This window comes from Pan troglodytes, chromosome X, assembly GCF_028858775.2.
Source record: "Pan troglodytes isolate AG18354 chromosome X, NHGRI_mPanTro3-v2.0_pri, whole genome shotgun sequence".
NCBI classification, from domain to species: domain Eukaryota; kingdom Metazoa; phylum Chordata; class Mammalia; order Primates; family Hominidae; genus Pan; species Pan troglodytes.
Genome location: NC_072421.2, coordinates 135200582 through 135222683, shown reverse-complemented (window position 1 = coordinate 135222683; position 22102 = coordinate 135200582).

Here is a 22102-nt window from a genome sequence, read left to right as displayed (position 1 = left end):
GGGGTACAATGGCGTGATCACAGCTCACTGCAGCCTCAACTTTCTGAGCTCAGGTGATCCTCCTCCCTCAGCCTCCCAAGAAGCTGGAACCACAGGCATGTGACACCACATCCAGCTAATTTTTATTTTTATTAGAGACAAAGTCTTTCTTTGTTTTCCAAGCTGATCTCGAACTCCTGGCCTCAAGCAATCCTCCCACCTTGGCCTCCCAAAGTGCTGGGATTACAGGTATGAACCACCATGCCCAGCCCTGGGGACCTTCTTTAAAGAGCTCATCTGATTAGGTCAGGCTCACCCCAAGAATAATCTCCTTTTAGATTAATTCAAAGCCAGATGATTTGAGACTTTAATAACATCTGCAAAATATCTTCACCTTTGCCACAGAATACAATCTAATCACAGGAGTGAAAACCCCTCATGTTTACAAGTTCTGTGCACACTGAAGGGCAGAAGATTTCACAGAGTGTGTCCATCAGGAGGCAGGATTCTTGGAGGCCATCTTAGAATTCTGCCTATCATAGCTAATTATATGGAAAATTTTCTTTGTCCCCACTTTTTCTTTGCTTATTCCTAAATGATTCATAAAAAAATTTTTATAAAGTCTATAATGAAAACTGAGATATTTTGAGAATTTCTTATGAACTTTTATTTTTAATAAAGTTTTAAAACCATTCCCAACACTGTTTGGTCCTATACCACTCCCTCTCTAGAAACAGGCTTTCAAGCCTTAGGTCTCCAAGCCACAAGCAAAGGGGCAGTTTTGCAAACACATCTAGAATTGGTTTGTATGGCCTTCCTTTGTCAAGAAGACTGCATTTGTCCAGATGAAATTATCCAGAAGGACTTGCTTTCATACCTCACAGAGGTCATTAATATATTTTTTTTTTTTCTGAAAGATAGGGTCTTCCTCTTTCACCCAGACTGTAGTGCATTGTCATGATCATAGCTCACTGTGGCCTTTATCTCCTGGGCTCAAGTGTTCCTCCTGCCTCAGCCACTAAAGTAGATAAGACAACAGGTGTGCACTACCATGCCTGGCTTTTTTTTTTTTTTAGAGAAAGGGTCTTGCTATGTTGCCCAGGTGAATGTCAGACTCCTGGCCTCAATCTATCCTCCCTTCTTGGCCTCCCAAAGCACTAGGATTACAGGTGTGAGCCACTATGCTCAGCCAGTGGTAATTTCTACAGAGAAACATAAAAAATGGCAGCCACTAGGCCACACACAGTGGCTCACACCTCTAATCCGAGCACTTTGGGAGGCCATGGCAGGTGGATCACCTGAGTTCAGGCGTTCAAGACCAGCTGGCTAATATGGTGAAACTCCGTCTCTACTAAAACTACAAAAATTTGCTGGGCGTGGTGGCGCCTGACTGTAATCCCAGCTACTCTGGAGGCTGAGGCAGGAGAATTGCTTGAACCTGGGAGGTGGAGGTTGCAGTGAGCCGAGATCACACCATTGCACTCCAGCCTGGGTGACAAGAACGAAATTGCATCTCAAAAAAGAAAGAAAGAAAGAAAAAGGAAAAAGAAATGGCGACCACTGAAACCACAATTTAGGGAGAAACCAAGAAGATTGAAGATTTAGAAAATGAAAGAGAGTAGTGATGCTCACATGGTAAGAAATTCCTGAACTCTGCCGGGCACGGTGGCTCATGCCTGTAATCCCAGCACTTTGGGAGGCCGAGGCAGGTGGATCACCTGAGGTAGGGAGTTCGAGACCAGCCTGGCCAACATGGGGGAAACCCTGTCTCTACTAAAAATACAAATATCAGCCGGGCGTGGTCGCGGGCACCTGTAATCCCAGCTACTTGGGAGGCTGAGTAACGAGAATCGCTTGAACCCGGGAGGTGGACGTTGCAGTGAGCCGAGATTGCGCCACTGCACTCCTGCCTGGGTGACAAGAGTGAGACTCCATCTCAAAAAAAAAAAAAAAAAAAAAAAAACCTGAACTCACTGAGAAATGCCCAGTGTAAGTGGCAAGTGAGGCCAAAACTGGCAAAAGTAGAAGCTCATGGTTGGCAAGGAGGTTCAAAGGTTCATTGTCTAAGGCTTACAATTATTTAAGGAAAGGGCCCATCTCAGGAGGGTATTTTCAACAGGTGGCCAGCAGGCAAGACAGCCAGCTCTCATTTCTTCTAGGGAGATTTAGGGCATTCGATATTCATTTTGCATGCTATATACTGATGCCCCTTTAATTTCTGTCTCATGGATATTGGTGCTAAGCTCAATGAAGCCATTTCCTTAAATCTTGCACATACATACACACGCACACATGCACAGGCACATGCCTAGGCAGGGGAGATTTTGGAGCAGCAGCCTGTATAGCGGTTAAGAAGGTCACATCTAGATTTAGCATAGATAAGTGATCTCAGTTAAGGTAATTTATTTTTTTGAATATCAGTTTCTCTAACTGTAAAATGGAAATAAATAAGCTAATCTCCCAAGATTGATATAAGGAATAAATGAGATACCATAGAAAACTTCTAACATGCCACCTATACAGCAAATGCAAGTTATTCCTATTGATTAGTAGTAGTACAATATTCATTCTTGTTTTATATGAAAATATTTTTCAGATAAAGCTCAGAGAGAGCTCACGATTTTGGAAGAACAGCTTCCCATGCTTAGAGTAACCTGGGAGAGAGGGCAGATGATAGAAAAGATGATTAGACATGGAATGAGGACCCTTTGTCTTCTTTATTGCTTAAATAATGTATGGCCAGCATCCTGACTCCCTGCTTTAAAAAAAAAAAAAATCATCTCCGTTTAATGATAGAGTGCGTGGGTGCTTAAGGCATTAGTACCACTGATTGAAGGGTTTGTTCTTCTCATCATAAATGTCAAGATCTTGATGATTTTTTTCATCCTACAAACATTTTTTACCTGCTTTATGCCAACGGGGAAGGAAGCGTGTAAGACAAGAAAACAGAATGAAAAGAACAGAAAGATATAATTTTTCCTCTCAGATGGTCTGAATTTTAATAAAAATTTCCTTGCTTTAACAGCAGTTTTGTTTCGTTGCCTTAATTTATTTCCCCCATTGAAATACATAATGAATTGCTACAAGTCCCCATGGTGAGCTCTGTTGCAGGGGGAGCCACTCATTAGTTCATGTGAGGTCACGGGTATTTGTGTCTAATTTACATGGCAGATATTGCAGAGATTTCTCAAATTTGATAGAGACATCAACTCACAGTCATAGTCAGATGACTGCAGAACCAGAGAAAGAAAGGAAACCTGCATTTGCTTTTGACTGTTTTCATGGCCACTTTGATCCCTTCATGTACACATACTCCAAAAACAACTCTCTGAAATCACAGAAGTAAACAAAATAATTTTAAAATACATTGAGAAATATTCTTGTACTACTGCCCTTTATATAAGGGAAGGGCCAAGAAGGACTGCGAAGAGATAGACCCTCCTTTTCCACAGAATCAAGGGAGTGTCCCTAAGGAATGAAATGAACTCCAGCTTCCTAGTGCTTAACAGAATTTCTTCATTTAATTTAATAAGTGGGTAATATTTATGCTATCTTCTCACATAAATATCTCTGCGTTGTAGAGTTTCATCATGAAAATCACTGCTCCTTATGGCCTCCGAGGTCTCTTATAACATGGAATTCCATAACATTCATTCTTAACCTACAGATGCATTCTCAAAGTGAGGGAAAGCCCCTCAATAGATTCTCTAAGTTTACAACTTTTAGAAAGAAAAGAGGTAAGCTGATAGGCAGCGCTGAATCACACCAGGCATTATCCTACAACCAAAAGAACGCTGAGAATTGTATCGCACTTTTTGGACTTGGAGATTTCTTCTCCTTGGCCCTCACTTCTCCTCACAGTAGGTGAAAGTAAGTTCACCATGTCCCCCAAAGCCAAGCAGCTTTTTAATTACACAACCTTACAAGTCTTTCCACATCACTTCAAGTGAAAAATGTCTTTGTTTTTATCTTCCAGAACAGACCCCAATATAACACCCAGACACCGTGGGCCTTTCATTACATAGCACAGTGTTAGAGCGGCTTGAAAATCAGGATAGATTCCTTGAGAAGCAGCCAGAAATCTTCTAAGTAATCTATAGCATACCCTCTACTTTTCCAGCCAAGGAGGGTGGGGCAGAGTAGGGATGGAGAAAACCATACAGAAGAGTCACAGAACATCACAATATCTAGTGCAGGTCCATTTATTATGAAGCTGGAGAAAATGAGGTCCTGAGAAGGGAAGTGACATAGTTAAGGTCATGCATCAAGTTAGTGGAAGAGTGATCAAAATTAAGGATTAATAACAATGACAATAGCTAACATCTACTGAGAACTTACCACACGTTAAGTACTGTTTGAGGAGCTTGTCTTCTACTTCCTAATTGTTTCTTTTTAAAAACATATCAGCTGGGTGTGGTGGCTCACCCCTGTAATCCCAACACTTTGAGAGGCTGAGACGGGCGGATCACCTGAGGTCAGGAGTTCGAGACCAGCCTGACCAACATGGTGAAATCCCATCTCTACTAAAAATACAAAATTAGCTGGGCGTGGTGGTGCACGTCCCCGTGGTGCACGTCCCAGCTACTCGGGAGGCTGAGGTGGGAGAATCGCTTGAACCTAGGAGGCGGAGGTTGCAGTAAGCCGAGATCACGCCATTGCGCTCCAGCCCGGGCAACAAGAGCGAAACTCAGTCTCACAAAAAACAAACAAAAAAAAAGAATAATCAGAGAGAAACATTAAATACTACAGCTTTCCCACCTCCTCTCTCCACCTTTTCTTAAAAGTTGTCCCATTTCTCAGAAGTAACCATTTTCAAGAGTTTCTTATAAAACTTATTTTTAAGACTTTCTTCAAGAAATATACTAGAAATATACAGGTATATAGAGATATATATGCCCTTTATATAAATAAATTACACTTTACTCTTAAATTGTATGCTTGATATCTATTAAACACATAAATATTATTCATTTTAATGGCTGCAAAGGTATTCCATTGCATGGATGCACCATAATTTATTTAAACAGACCCCTTTTGATGAACACTTGGGTTATTTCCAGTTTGTTAATTTGTCTGTTTTTATTCTGTTATAAATGAATATATGCAATTGTCTTTAAGAAAAAATAAGAGAAGTGAAATTTCTGAGTCAGAGTGTCAGACATTTTAGTTTTTATAAATCCTGCCAGATTATCCTATAAAAAGGCTGCCTAGCTTACTCTCTTACCATCAATGCATGAGAAATGCTATTTTTCTATATCATAGTTAATACTAGCTATTAATCCACTTCTTAGTATTTGACAGTCTGATGAGGAAAAATAATACTACCTCAATATTGTTTTAATTTGAATGTCCTTAATTATTAAAAAGATTGAATGTCTTTTCTACCTTTATTGTCAATTTATATTTGATTTTTTCTATGAACTATCTCTTCATATGCTCTACCTAGTATCTCCTATTGGGTTGTATTACCTTTTCATATTGATTTCTAGGAACTCCTTGTAAATTTACAATTATTCCTCTGTTGTATGTGTTGTAAATATTTGCCTCATTTGTTGAATTTTTAAAAACATTATTCATGATATTTATCATACAGAAACTTCATATTTTTGTACAGAGTTAACAACGTACAACTTTTGAAGGCTGGTTAATCTATCTTTCATTATATCTACCTATCTATCTAAATTTCCCAGTAAAGTTAGCCTCTAGAAAATATTAAATAAATTGGCTTCTAGTGATATACTAATTTATGAGTATAGCTTCTGAATAGAATATTTATTTTGAAAGTAAGAGATTTCTTTTTTTTTTTCTTTTTTCTTTTTTTTTTTCTTGAGACAGGGTCTCACTCTGTCACCCAGGCTTGGGTGCAGTGGTGCTATCTCGGCTCACTGCAACCTCTGCCTCCCGGGTTCAAGCAATTCTCCTGTCTCAGTCTCCTAAGTAGCTGGGACTATAGGCACATGCCACCATGCCCGGTTAATTTTTGTATTTTTATTAGAGATGGGGTTTCATCATATTGATCAGGCTGGTTTTTTTTTTTTTTTTTTTTGACGGAGTCTCGCTCTATTGGCAGGCTGGAGTGCAGTGGCGCTCTCAGCTCAGTGCAACCTCTGCCTCCCGGATTCAAGCAATTCTCCTGCCTCAGGCTCCCGAGTAGCTGGGACTACAGGTGCGCGCCACCATGACCAGCTAATTTTTGTATTTTTAGTAGAGATGGGGGTTTCACCATGTTGGTCAGGATGGTCTCGATCTCTTGACCTCGTGATCCGCCCGTCTCGGCCTCCCAAAGTGCTGGGATTACAGGCATGAGCCACCGCACCTGGCCAGAAGGAATCATTTAAACCAAGTACTGGAGAATGTATTGGGAGAGAACAGTTAAAGAAGAGAAGAGAAATATATTCCAGGCGAAGAGAACATAGAATGAACAAAGGCCCAGAGATAATATAGCCTGAACAAAAGCTGCAGTACAGGATGAGCTTAGGCTGGTAAACTGGACTTTTTATATTATGTAAAGGACTTTTGATTCTTTTCTGTTTCTTGTGAAATATAAAATAAACTCATCTAATTTTTACTTTATGATGACTTATAATCATTTTGGGGAGCCAAGAGTGTATTAACCTGTGTGTTAGGAAGGTATCTTGGGCCAGGCATGGTGGCTCACACCTGTAATCCCAGCACTTTGGGAGGCTGAAGCAGGAGGATTGCTTGAGCCCAGGAGTTCAAGACCAGCCTGAGCAATACAGTGTGACCCCACTTCTACACACACACACACACACACACACACACACACACACACACACAATTATTAATTAGCCAAGGCAGTGTACCATGCCTGTGTTCCCAGCTAGGATGAGGTGGGAGGATTGCTTGAGCCCAGGAAGTCAAGGCTGCAGTGAGCTAGGTTCACATCACTGTACAGCCTGGGTGACAGAGAGAGATCTTGTCTCAAAAAAAGAAAAAAAGATATTTGGCAAACATATAAAATGGCCTTGCAAAAACAGGTATGGAGAAACACCGCTGTTCATATCTACAAGAATTTTTTTTTTTTTTAAGACGGAGTTTCGCTCTTGTTGCCCAGGCTGGAGTGCAATGGTGCAATCTCGGCTCACCACAACCTCCGCCTCCCAGGTTCAAGCGATTCTCTTGCCTCAGCCTCCTGAGTAGCTGGGATTACAGACATGTGCCACCACACCCAGCTAATTTTGTATTTTTAGTAGAGACGGGGTTTCTCCATGTTGGTCAGGCTGGTCTCGAACTCCCAACTTCAGGTGATCCGCCCGCCTCAGCCTCCCAAAGTGCTGGGATTATAGGCATGAGCCACCTGCGCCCAGCCCATGTCTACAAGAATTTGAACTTTCAAGTGACTCACAAATTTTCATTCCTTTCAGAAAATAACACCTGACATTAAGTGCTCATTCTATGCCAGTGACTATTTTTCTTAACATTTTGCATGTTTTATTAACTCATTTAACTCAGTAGCAATTCATTCAAACCTCAAAATAACCCTCAAAGGCAGGATTGTAATCCGCACATTACAAATCAGAAAACTGAGGCACAGAGAGGTTAACTACACCCAGGTTGAAACCTTAGGCTGTCTGGCTCCAGAGTTTGTGCTCTTAATCCCAGTTTTTATACTCTCTACTTATGAAACATGCAAGAGATTTGCCTCCCACATAGCTCCTACAGGGGCTGGCCCGCCTTTGCTTACATGCTGTCACTGTTCAGATCATTCTGTTCTGCCACAGCTTAAATCTTCAGAGTCCTGCCTCATATTGCACCCAAGCCTACCTCCCTATAACTATGAAGCAAAAGTTTAAAGTCAGTTAGCAAATTTCACCACCCCCAACTCCACTGAGGTAAGCAGAATGGTCCACTAAAGATGTCCATACCCTAATTTCTAAGACATGTGAATATGTTATATTACACAGCAAAAGATGTTTTGCAGAGGTACTATAGTAAGGTTAGGGACCTTAAAATTAGAGAGATTGGCCTTGATTGGCCAGGTGGGTGAATCTAATCACATGAGTCCTTGAAAAATAGAGAACTTTCTCCATCTGGAGGCAAGACAGATGCAGCAACAAGAGAAGTCAGAAAGACTCAGTTTGAGCGGCACTCAACCAGTTGATGCTTAAGGAAGGCCAGTTGGAAAGCATGAGAAGGAATGAGGGCAACATTTAATTCCAAAAACTAATGCTCAGTTGACAGACAGCAAGGAAAGTGGGTCTTCAGTCCTACAACCCCAAGGAACTGAATTCTACCAATAACCTGAATGAACTTAGAAGTCGATTCTGCCCCAGAACCTCCAATAAGGAACACAGCCCCACCAAAACCTTGATTTTGGACTTGTAAGACCCTAATCTGAGAACCTAGCCAAGCCCACCCAAACTTTTGACCTACAGAACTGTGATGTAATAAATGAGTGTTGCTTTAAGCCACTAAGTTTGAGTAATTTGTTATGGCAGCAATAGAAATCAAATACAATCACCAAGTCTTCTCTTCCTAATTCCTTTATACTCCTGACACCACAGGGTTTTCATCCTCTTACCATCAAGTCTACAACATTTGATCATATTCCAATTTGTCTATGACCCTCTGAAAAGGGTAATGCCCATTGTCACCACCTGAGCCTGCTGATCAATGTTAGCATCATTAAGAGAAGGATAAACCAGACCTTGTGTTCCTCCTCATGGGATCCAACAGAAGGCACACAGAAGTATCCATGAAATAGTCTTGCCAAAAATGTCTATAAACTCTATCAAACTTTTAGAGCAAGCGTCAAGTGAATAGGAAATATAGGGAATAGAGAAAAAAGTTAAATGGAACCTAAGAAAGCAATCAGAAAATCCAGAATATAAGAAGTGGCTTTTTTTTTTTTTTTAAGAAGGCAATGGGAGGGAATAATTGAGGGGAGACTACTCTAGTTTAAAAGATATTTGAGGGACATTACAAACAAATGTAGTGAACCTGCATTGGCTGCTACTTCAATTGAATTAAATGTCTCCAAGGTAGCCTGGGAAATCTGAATATGGACAGGATATTAGGTGATAATAAGAAATTATTGTTAATTTTGTTAGGTGTAATAATGCCATTGTGGTTATATAAGAAAATGTGTGCCAGACACGGTGGCTCATGCCTGTAATCCCAGCAGTTTGGGAGGCCAAGGTGGGCAGATCACCTGAGGTTGAGAGTTCGAGACCAGCCTGACCAACATGGAGAAACCCCATCTCTACTAAAAATACAAAATTAGCCAGGTGTGGTGGCGCATGCCTGTAATCCCAGCTACTCAGGAGGCTGAGGCAGAAGAATCACTTGAACCTGGGAGACGGAGGTTGCAGTGAGCCGAGATTGTGCCATTGCACTCCAGCCTGGGTAAGAAGAGCGAAAACTCCATCGCAAAAAAAAAAAGAAAGAAAGAAGAAACAAAAAAAGAAAATGTGCATGTTAGAGACACACACTGAAGTATTTAGAGGTGAAGTGACATGAGGACTGGGATTTGCTTTAAAAACCCCAGCAATGACAGCCAAAAAAAAAAAAAAAAAAAAAAAAAAGCTGCGTGAAACAGGTAGTAAAATGTCAATGATTGTTGAATTTGAGAGAGGGGTAGTTTATGGACTTTCATGACAGCATTCTCTCTACTTTTGTGTATTTTTAAAAGTTTTATTTTTTGTTGTTTTGAGACAGAGTTTTGTTTTCTTTTGTTCTGTCACCCAGGCTACAGTGCAGTGGTGTGATCACTGTTCAACATAGCTTCAACTTCCTGGGTTCAAGTGATCCTCCCCCTTCTGCCTCAGCCTCCAGAGTTGCTGGGACCACAGGCATGTGACACCACGCCCAGCTATTGAAAGTTTTTATAATATGAATGTTCGGCCGGGCATGGTGGCTCATGCCTGTAATCCCAGCACTTTGGGAGGCCAAGGCGGGCGGGTCACCTGAGGTCAGGAGTTCAAGACCAGCCTGATCAAATGGTGAAATCCCGTCTCTACTAAAAATACAAAAATTAGCCTGGCATGGTGGCAGGTGCCTGTAATCCCACCTACTCGGGAGGCTGAGGCAAGAGAATCACTTGAACCTGGTAGGCGGAGGTTGCAGTGAGCCTAGATCATGCCACTGCACTCCAGCCTTGGCGACAAGAGCGAGATTTCATCTCAAAAATTAAAAATAATAATAATAATAATAAATAAGAATGTTCTAAAAAATGTGATGCTTATAACTGAAAATTACATGCCAGTTCAACGTGTCACTGAAGAGTTAGCAGGGCCATCACCACCCCTGACCTGGACAGTAGACCTCTATTAATGTGGACTACATATGCCTTAGGTTTTATAGCAGCTGTGTTACAGTATTAACACAACTAAAACAGCATTTCCCATTAAAACCAATAGAGTCAGTCTTCCCTCAGTCTGAATTTTTGCAATTCTCTGAATTTAAATGAAAAAATTTACACTTATTTTTGGTTAAATACAATCTTGCTAATTTTAACCAGTTTTGACTGATCCAGTCAGTCAAAATTTCTCTAATATCATGGTACAGTTTAAAAGCCATGCTTTAGGCAGGGCTCAGTGGCTCACGCCTATAATCCTAGCACTTTGGGAGGCTGAGGCGGGCAGATCATCTGAGGTCAGGAGTTCAAGACCAGCCTAGCCAACATGGCGAAACCCCGTCTCTACTGAAAACACAAAAATTAGCCGGGAGGGTGGTGTGTGCCTTTAATCCCAGCTATGAGGGAGGCTAAGACAGGAGAATTGCTTAAACCCAGGAGGCAGAGGTTGCAGCGAGCCAAGATCGTACCACTGCACTCCAGCCTGGGAGACGGCAAGACTCCGTCTCAAAAAAATAAATAAATAAAAATAAAAATAAATAAATAAATAAAAGCTATGCTTTTCAGCTTTATTGAGTATGTAAATCTGCTAAGCGCATTTTATGATATTTTTCCAATTATTGATACATATTTGGATTCAATATGGTAAAGGACAAAGCCCTGTCATGCTTCACGAATACTTTTATCCAGTAATTAATATTCTCTAGAGAAAGATAAAATATAACTTACATTTAGATTTAGAGATTAGAGATTTAGAGACTGCAATGTGCTTTCACAATGCAATCAAATTTAAACCTCACATCTCGCCTATGAGTTGTCTTATTATAGATGAGTAAACAAAGTCTCAAAGAAGTTAAGGCCAAAAAAAAAAGATATAGGGCCAGGCGCAGTGGCTCATGCCTGTCATCCTAGCACTTTGGGAGGCCAAGTCGGGTGGAGCACCTGAGGTCAGGAGTTCAAGACCAGCCTTGCCAACATTGTGAAACCCCATCTCTATCAAAAATACAAAAACTAGTCAGGTGTGGTGGTGGGTGCCTATAATCCCAGCTACTCGGGAGGCTGAGGCAGGAGAATTGCTTGAACCCTGGAGGCTGAGGTTGCAGTGAGCCGAGATCATACCATTGCACTCCAGCCTGGGTGACAAGAGCAAAACTCCATCTAAAAAAAAAAAAAAGTTAAGGACAAATACCTTTTCTTGACGTGATTGGGCAACATTTGGAAGAAAGAGATTGAAAACAAAGGCATGAAAAGGGGAGAGGGGTGTATATACACGTATGGATAAAAGACTGCCTGAGGTGTGATTAACCAATGAAAGATGAGAAGATAGAAAGACAAATGTAGAGATTCAGACTCCTCAGGTGCAAGAAAGGAGTTGGTGGGGCAGAGATAGGTCGGTTCATTTTGCTGGCCAACAGGGGACACAGAACACTCACAAATCAATTTCTCCATCTGTAAAATGGGGTTAAGATCCAGATTTGCAAGTTTCTTGATAGGATAGACGAGATAATGTATGTAAAGCACGTGTCCCAGTGCTTGTCCTGTGGTAGAAACTCAATAGGTGTTACTTACCACTCAGACTCCCCAATTCCTTGAAACTTCCAGTGCACTAGAATCAGACTTCCGTTTTCCTATGGCTCTTAACCACAACCCTATAATTTTGTTATCCCACCACTTGGAGGGTCCCTATTGTTAGGTTTGTAACAACGGTGGCAAATATTTGGATATTATGCTTTCTACCACAGAACTTCTTCCTGTTCTGTCTTCCCATTGTTCTCCCAGGGCTATTTTTCCTCTGTCCTCTCTGGCCCCTTTCCTGTGGTGTACAATGTTCGAAGACCATCAGAGCATATTCTTCAATGCCCTTTAATAATGCCCTTTTATTTCATGTTTACAGTAATTAAAGCCTTTTTCTGTTCATTTTCTCATTTGACTTTCATAATAATTCAGTGAAATAGGTAGAGCAGTGGCTTGATCCATCAAGGAAACTGAAACTCAAAGATGTACTTGACTTACCCAAAGTCATACAGCAAGTAAGTGGCTGAACTGAAACTAAACCAAGGTTGTGTGATTCTAAATCCTCTAGTACTTGAAATACAACACCAAGTCATCAGCTGTGGATCAAAAACCAAAACGGCACCACTAAAAGCTACACACAACCATTTGTTTTTCCTAGATAATGCTGGCCGTCTTCCATGTGAGATATCCACATAATACATTGGCTTTCTAAAGAAAAGTAAAACCAATGTATTTCTATAGGAAGTCACAAACATTTGATGTGCAAAATGCAACTGCTCTACTCCATAGATGGATAATCATTTTGGAGAAAGCTATTTCCATCATCTTTATAAATGTCTGTAAAACAACTTTTCTGTGCTTATAAAAAATGGTGCTCTGAATATTCTTTTCTTCCCCATTGTATTATATTACATTCTGCAGGGTTTCTTTTTTTTTCTTTTTCTTTAAGCCTGTCTCTAAAAGGACCTCTATAGAAGTTAATGTCTGGAGTAAGATTTGCTTTCAAGGTATGAAAAAAGTAGGACTGTCTTGGGTCCTTTAGGTCAGTTGATCAAGTACAAAGTCCGGGATCTTCTGACATAAAAATTCTGCCCAGCATATCCTTTCATTTTAATGGGAGAAATAGAAATGTGGCTATATGCACCAACAGTTAATCTTTGGCATTTTTATTTTATTTGGTTATAATGATTAATCTCTTATTGGAATAAAGTAACTCTGAGGTCACTGCATGTGGATATCTTATTCTTAAAACAAAGTGTCTACACTAATATACTACTTAGTTAAAACCAAAAGAAAACTTTTGTGAATGTCATTAAGTATTTTTTTTTTTTTTTCAGACAGAGTCTTGCTCTGTCACCAGGCTGGAGTGCAGTGGCATGATCTCGGCCTCCACCTCCCGGGTTCAAGCAATTCTCCTGCCTTAGCCTTCTGAGTAGCTGGGACTATAGGTGCGCACCACTATGCCCAGCTAATTCTTGTATTTTTAGTAGAGACAAGGTTTCACCATGTGGGCCAGGATGGTCTCGATCTCTTGACCTTGTGATCCACCCTCCTCGTCCTCCCAAAGTGCTGGGATTACAGGCGTGAGCCACCGTGCCTGGCCCTCATTAAGAGTCTTCTTTGAAAGAATGGCATATGTATTAGAGGATCAACAGTATTTGTGCCAACACTCCATTCAATTGCTGTGGCAATGGACAGTTTGATAAAGCCCTCACCATGAAAGAGAATACAGTCAAAAACAGTCAAAATGCATGTTAGTGCATTAAAATTATAATAATTTAATGCATGGTGAAGGTAGCACTTAAAATCATTGGGGGAAAATGAGCTTTTCAAGAAATAGTATAAGGACAATTAGCTATTCCTTTGAGAAAATTTAGTTAGATCTCTGTCTCATATCAGGCTGCCTTGGAGACATTTTTAATTCAATTGAAGTAGCAGCCAATGCAGGTTCACTACATTTGTTTGTAATGTCCCTCAAATATCTTTTAAACTAGAGTAGTCTCCCCTCAATTATTCCCTCCCATTGGCTTCTTAAAAAAAAAAAAGCCACTTCTTCTTATATTCTGGATTTTCTGATTGCTTTCTTGGGTTCCATTTAACATTTTTCTCTGTTCCCTATATTTCCTATTCACTTGACAATTGCTCTAAAAGTTTGATAGAGTTTATAGACATTTTTGGCAAGACTATCATGGATACTTCTGTGTGCCTCCTGTTGGATCCCATGAGGACGAACAGAAGGTCTGGTTTATGCTTCTCTTAGTGATGCTAACATTGATCAGCAGGCTCAAGCCAGCATTACTGCCTGAGCTCTGCCTCCTGTCAGATCAGTGGTGGAATTAGATTGCCCACTGCTCACTCCCTGCTGTGTGGCCCGGGTCCCAACAGGCCACTGACCAGTATCGGTCTGTGGTTCAGGGGTTGGGGACCCCTGGTTTAAATAACTAAATATAAACATAAATAAATACAAAGGGTATCCATACACTAATGGTGGTAATGTAAATTGATCCAGCCACTTTGGAGGGAAATACAGCAATTAAATGCACATACCCCGTGACTCAACAATTGAACTTCTACACAGTTACTCTAGGGAAATATTGACATACATGTGCATAAGGCGAATTGCCTAGGATGCTCACTGCAACATTCTTTATAAGAGTAAACAAATTGGAAACAACCTAAATATTCACAAGTATAGAAATGGTTAAATAAAACGTTCATACATCCGTACAATGGAATACTATACTGCAGTTTAAATGCAACAGTTTGTTTCTCAAAAAATGAAAGAAGGGGTGGTTCCAAGACGGCCGAATAGGAAGAGCTCCAGTCTACAGCACCCAGCATGAGCAATGCAGAAGATGGGTGATTTCTGCATTTCCAACTGAGGTACCAGGTTCACCTCACTGCGGCTTGTCAGACAGTGGTTGCAGGACAGTGGGTGCAGCGCACTGAGCATGAGGTGAAGCAGGGTGAGGCATCGCCTCACCCGGGTAGCGCAAGGGGTCAGGGAATTCCCTTTCATAGCCAAGCAAAGCTGTGACAGATGGCACCTGGGAAATCAGGTCACTCCCACCCTAATACTGCGTTTTTCCAATGGTCTTACAAATGGCACACCAGGAGATTATATCCTGTGCCTGGCTCGGAGGGTCCCACACCCACAGAGGCTTGCTCATTGCTAGCACAGCAGTCTGAGATCCAACTGCAAGGTGGCAGCGAGGCTGGGGGAGGGGCGCCCGCCATTGCTGAGGCTTGAGTAGGTGAACAAAGCGGCCGGGAAGCTCGAACTGGGTGGAGCACACTGCAGCTCAAGGAGGCCTGCCTGCCTCTGTAGACTCTACCGCTGGCTACAGGGCATAGCCGAAGAAAAGGCAGCAGAAACCTCTGCAGACTTAAATGTCCCTGTATGACAGCTTTGAAGAGAGTAGTGGTTCTCCCAGCATGCAGCTGGAGATCTGAGAATGGACAGACTGCCTCCTCAAGTGGGTCCCTAACCTCTGAGTAGCCTATCTGGGAGGCACCCCCCAGTAGGGGCAGACTGACACCTCACACTGCTGGATACCCCTCTGAGATGAAACCTCCAGAGGAACGATCAGGCAGCAACATTTGCTGCTCAGCAATATTCGCTGTTCTGCAGCCTCTGCTGCTGATACCCAGGCAAACAGGGTCTGGAGTGGACCTCCAGCAAACTCCAACAGACCTGCAGCTGAGGTTCCTAACTGTTAGAAGGAAAACTAACAAACAGAAAGGACATCCACACCAAAACCCATCTGTACATCACCATCATCAAAGACCAAAGGTAGATAAAACCACAAAGATGGGGAAAAAACAGAGCAGAAAAACTGAAAATTCTAAAAATCAGAGCACCTCTCCTCCTCCAAAGGAATACAGCTCCTCACCAGCGACACAACAAAGCTGGACAGAGAATGATTTTGATGAGTTGAGAGAAGAAGGCTTCAGACGACCAAACTTCTCTGAGCTAAAGGAGGAAGTTTGAACCCATCGCAAAGAAGTTAAAAACCTTGAAAAAGATTAGACGAATGGCTAACTAGAATACCCAATGCAGAGAAGTCCTTAAAGGACCTGATGGAGGTGAAAACCATGGCACAAGAACTACGTGACGAATGCACAAGCCTCAGTAGCCGATTCGATCAACTGGAAGAAAGGGTATCAGTGATGGAAGATCAAATGAATGAAATGAAGCAAGAAGAGAAATTTAGAAAAAAAGGAATAAAAAGAAATGAACAAAGCCTCCAAGAAATATGGGACTATGTGAAAAGACCAAATCTACGTCTGATTGGTGTACCTGAAAGTGACAGGGAGAATGGAACCAAGTTGGAAAACACTCTGCAGGATACTATACAGGAGAACTTTCCCAACCTAGCAAGGCAGACCAACATTCAAATTCAGGAAATACAGAGAACGCCACAAAGATACTCCTCGAGAAGAGTAACTCCAAGACACATAATTGTCAGATGCACCAAAGTTGAAATGAAGGAAAAAATGTTAAGGGCAGCCAGAGAGAAAGGTCAGGTTACCCACAAAGGGAAGCCCATCAGACTAACAGTGGATCTCTGGGCAGAAACTCTACAAGCCAGAAGAGAGTGGGGGCCAATATTCAACATTCTTAAAGAAAAGAATGTTCAACCCAGAATTTCATATCCAGCCAAACTAAGCTTCATATGTGAAGGAGAAATAAAATCCTTTACAGACAAGCAAATGCTGAGAGATTTTGTCACCACCAGGCCTGCCCTAAAAGAGGTCCTGAAGGAAGCACTAAACATGGAAAGGAACAACCTGTACCAGCCACTGCAAAAACATGCCAAATTTTAAAGAACATCGATGCTAGGAAGAAACTGCATCAACTAACGAGCAAAATAATCAGCTAAAATCGTAATGACAGGATCAAATTCACACATGACAATATTAATCTTAAATGTAAATGGGCTAAATGCTCCAATTAAAAGACACAGACTGGCAAATTGGATAGAGTCAAGAACCATCAGTGTGCTGTATTCAGGAAACCCATCTCACGTGCAGAGACACACATAGGCTCAAAATAAAGGGATGGAGGAAGATCTACCAAGCAAATGGAAAACAAAAAAAGGCAGGGGTTGCAATCCTAGTCTCTGATAAAACAGACTTTAAACCAGCAAATATCAAAAGAGACAAAGAAGGCCATTACGTAATGGTAAAGGCATCAATTCAAAAAGAAGCATTAACTATCCTAAATATATATGCACCCAATGCAGGAGCACCCAGATTCATAAAGCAAGTCCTTAGAGACCTACAAAGAGACTTAGACTCCCACACAATAATAATGGGAGACTTTAGCACCCCACTGTCAACATTAGACAGATCAACGAGACAGAAAGTTAACAAGGATATCCAGGAATTGAATTCAGCTCTGCACCAAGTAGACCTAATAGACATCTACAGAACTCTCCACCCCAAATCAACAGAATATACATTCTACTCAGCACCACACTGCACCTATTCCAAAACTGACCACATAGTTGGAAGTAAAGCACTCCTCAGCAAATGTAAAAGAACAGAAATTATAACAAACTGTCTCTCAGACCACAGTGCAATCAAACTAGAACTCAGGATTAAGAAACTCACTCAAAACCACTCAACTACATGGAAACTGAACAACCTGTTCCTGAATGACTACTGGGTACATAACGAAATGAAGGCAGAAATAATGATGTTCTTTGAAACCAATAAGAAAAAAGACACAACATACCAGAATCTCTGGGACACATTTAAAGCAATGTGTAGAGGGAAATTTATAGCACTAAATGCCCACAAGAGAAAGCAGGAAAGATCTAAAATGGACACCCTAACATCACAATTAAAAGAACTAGAGAAGCAAGAGCAAACATATTCAAAAGCTAGCAGAAGGCAAGAAATAACTAAGATAAGAGCATAACTAAAGGAGATAGAGACACAAAAAAACCCTTCAAAAAAATCAATGAATCCAGGAGCTGGTTTTTTGAAAAGATCAACAAAATTGATAGACCACTAGCAAGACTAATAAAGAAGAAGAGAGAGAAGAATCAAACAGACATAATAAAAAATGATAAAGGGGATACCACAACCGATCCCACAGAAATACAACCTACCATCAAAGAATGCTATAAACACCACTATGCAAATAAACTAGAAAATCTAGAAGAAATGAATAAATTTCTGGACACATAAACCCTCCCAAGACTAAACCAGGAAGAAGTTGAATCTCTTAATAGACCAATAACAGGCTCTGAAATTGAGGCAATAATTAATAGCTTACCAACCAAAAAAAGTCCAGGACCAGATGGATTCACAACCGAATTCTACCAGAGGTACAAGGAGGAGTTGGTACCATTCCTTCTAAAACTATTCCAATCAACAGAAAAAGAGGGAATCCTCCCTAACTCATTTTGTGAGGCCAGCATCGTCCTGATACCAAAGGCTGGCAGAGACACAACAAAAAAAGAGAATTTTAGACCAATATCCCTGATGAACATCAATGCAAAAATCCTCAATAAAATACTGGCAAACCGAATCCAGCAGCACATCAAAAAGCTTATCCACCATGATCAAGTGGGCTTCATCCCTGGGATGCAAGGCTGATTCAACATACACAAATCAATAAACATAATCCAGCATATAAACTGAACCAAAGACAAAAACCACATGATTATCTCAATAGATGCAGAAAAGGCCTTTGACAAAATTCAACAGCCCTTCATGCTAGAAACTCTCAATAAATTAGGTATTGATGGGACATATCTCAAAATAATAAGAGCTATTTATGACAAACCTATAGCCAATATCATACTGAATGGGCAAAAACTGGAAGCATTCCCTTTGAAAACTGGCACAAGACAGGGATGCCCTCTCTCACCACTCCTATTCAACATAGTGTTGGAAGTTCTGGCCAGGGCAATCAGGCAGGAGAAGGAAATAAAGGGTATTCAATTAGGAAAAGAGGAAGTCAAATTGTCTCTGTTTGCAGATGACATGATTGTATATTAAGAAAACCCCATTGTCTCAGCCCAAAATCTCCTTAAGCTGATAAGCAACTTCAGCAAAGTCTCAGGATACAAAATCAATGTGCAAAAATCACAGGCATTCTTATACACCAATAACAGACAAACAGAGAGCCAAATCATGAGTGAACTCCCATTCACAATTGCTTCAAAGAGAATAAGATACCTAGGAATCCAACTTACAAGAGATGTGAAGGACCTCTTCAAGGAGAACTACAAACCACTGCTCAACGAAATAAAAGAGGACACAAACAAATGGAAGAACATTCCATGCTCATGGATAGGAAGAATCAATATCGTGAAAATGGCCATACTGCCCAAGGTAATTTATAGATTCAATGCCATGCCCATCAAGCTACCAATGACTTTCTTCACAGAATTGGAAAAAACTACTTTAAAGTTCATATGGAACCAAAAAAGAGCCTGCATCGCCAAGTCAATCCTAAGCCAAAAGAACAAAGCCGGAGGCATCACGCTACCTGACTTCAAACTATACTACAAGACTACAGTAACCAAAACAGCATGGTACTGGTACCAAAACAGAGATATAGATCAATGGAACAGAATAGAGCCCTCAGAAATAATAACACATATCTACAACTACCTGATCTTTGACAAACCTGAGAAAAACAAGAAATGGGGAAAGGATTCCCTGTTTAACAAATGGTGGTGGGAAAACTGGCTAGCCCTATGTAGAAAGCAGAAACTGGATCCCTTCCTGACACCTTATACTAAAATTAATTCAAGATGGATTAAAGACTTACATGTTAGACCTAAAACCATAAAAACCCTAGAAGAAAACCTAGGCAATACCATTCAGGACATAGGCATTGGCAAGGACTTCATGTCTAAAACACCAAAAGCAATGGCAACAAAAGCCAAAATTGACAAATGGGATCTAATTAAACTAAAGAGCTTCTGCACAGCAAAAGAAACTACCATCAGAGTGAACAGGCAACCTAAAGAATGGGAGAAAATTTTTGCAATATACTCATCTGACAAAAGGCTAATATCCAGAATCTACGAAGAAATCAAACAAATTTACAAGAAAAAAACAAACAACCCCATCAACAAGTGGGCAAAGGATATGAACAGACACTTCTCAAAAGAAGACATTTATGCAGCCAACAGACACATGAAAAAATGCTCATCATCACTGGCCATCAGAGAAATGCAAATCAAAACCACAATGAGATACCATCTCACACCAGTTAGAATGGTGATCATTAAAAAGTCAGGAAACAGCAGATGCTGGAGAGGATGTGGAGAAATAGGAACACTTTTACACTGTTGGTGGGACTGTAAACTAGTTCAGCCATTGTGGAAGACAGTGACATGATTCCTCAGGGATCTGGAACTAGAAATACCATTTGACCCAGCCATCCCATTACTGGGTATATACCCAAAGGAATATAAATCATGCTGCTATAAAGACACATGCACACGTATGTTTATTGCAGCACTACTCACAATAGCAAAGACTTGGAACCAACCCAAATGTCCAACAATGATAGACTGTGTAACGAAAATGTGGCACATATACACCATGGAATAGTATGCAGCCATAAGAAAGGATGAGTTCATGTCCTTTGTAGGGACATGGATGAAGCTGAAAACCATCATTCTCAGCAAACTATCGCAAGGACAAAAAATCAAACACCACATGTTTTCACTCATAGGTGGGAACTGAACAATGAGAACACTTGGACACAGGAAGGGGAACATCACACACTGGGGCCTGTTGTCGGGTAGGGGGAAGGGGGAGGGATAGCATTAGGAGATATACCTAATGTAAATGAGAGTTAATGGGTGCAGCACACCAACATGGCACATGTATAAATATGTAACAAACCTGCACGTTGTGCACATGTATCCTGGAACTTAAAGTATAATAAAAAAAATCTAAAAGAAAAATATAGATCCATAAGTAGCAACATGGAAAGTTATCCAAGACATATTGTTAGATGAGAAAACTATTCACTGAAGAATATATAGAAAAAAAGTGATTTCACTTTTATAAAAATAAAAACTGTACTATTTAAGTGTATGTACATTTGATTTCATAAGTGCAGAGAAAAATGTCTAGACAGAGACACAGCAATCTATAACTGTGAGTACTCCTGGAGAATGGGTTTGAGACAAAGTCTGAAGGTAATAAGGTATTATTAGAAGATTTTTTATGGTAACAATGTTTTCATTTGATAGTTATATAATTTTTAAATGATAAAAGCACTCACTGCAAATGATGCTACAAGCCCTTCGGAAGGTGTGCCCCCACCTCCTTCCCAAGTTGACAATAACTGGAAGGAAAGGTGAAAGGAAGAGAAAGTCCACACAGAGACTTGCTGTCTAGAATCAATTCTTCATAGTAAAGTTCAATGGCAGCAAATCCTGCATGGTCATTCTAATCTCTCATGACCCCCTCCCCTAAAATATATTTTTAGCCTCCTCTTTTTGATTAGGACATTAATTCAAATAGATATAGTGTAAAGTGCAATGCGTCACCTACTAGAGAGTAAATTCAGTGAGGGCAGATACCGTGTCAGTTTTAGTCATCTTGGTGTCCCTGGCTCAGCACAGTCCTTGGTACCTTGATGTGTTTGCTAGACATTAGCTCTAAGCTGGCTGGGCACAGTGGCTCACGCCTGTAATGCCAGCACTTTGGTAGGCCGAGGCAGGTGGATTACCTGAGGTCAGGAGTTCGAGACCAGCCTGGCCAACAAGGTGATACCCTGTTTCTACTAAAAATACAAAAAAAAAAAATAGCCAGGCATGGTGGTGCACACCTGTAGTCCCAGCTACTGAGGCAGAAGAATCGCTTGAACCCAGGAGGCAGAGGTAGCAGTGAGCCGAGATCGTGCCATTGCACTCCAGACTGGGTGACAGAGAGAGACTCCATCTCAAAAAAACAAAAAAAAACAAAAAAAAAAAAAGAGAGAGAGAGAAATTAGCTCTAACCTGTGTCTGTATTCCTATCTTTATTGTCACAAACAGCTCCATTCTGCCTCTAGCACATTTATTCAATGGATATGTATAAGACTCCTCCTATGTGCCTGGCACTGTACATTAAATATTTGTTATATAAACGTTGAATGAAGGAAAATACCTATTAGCATCCATTAATACAATAGCATCAAAGTGCATCCATTTATAAGCTTAGCTAGTTGACTGAATGGGAGGGAACAGACAAATGGGGACATGGCACAGTACACAGAGATTGAAAGAAAGGAGACCTGAGTGCTGTACCCTGGGAGGCCACGCAAGG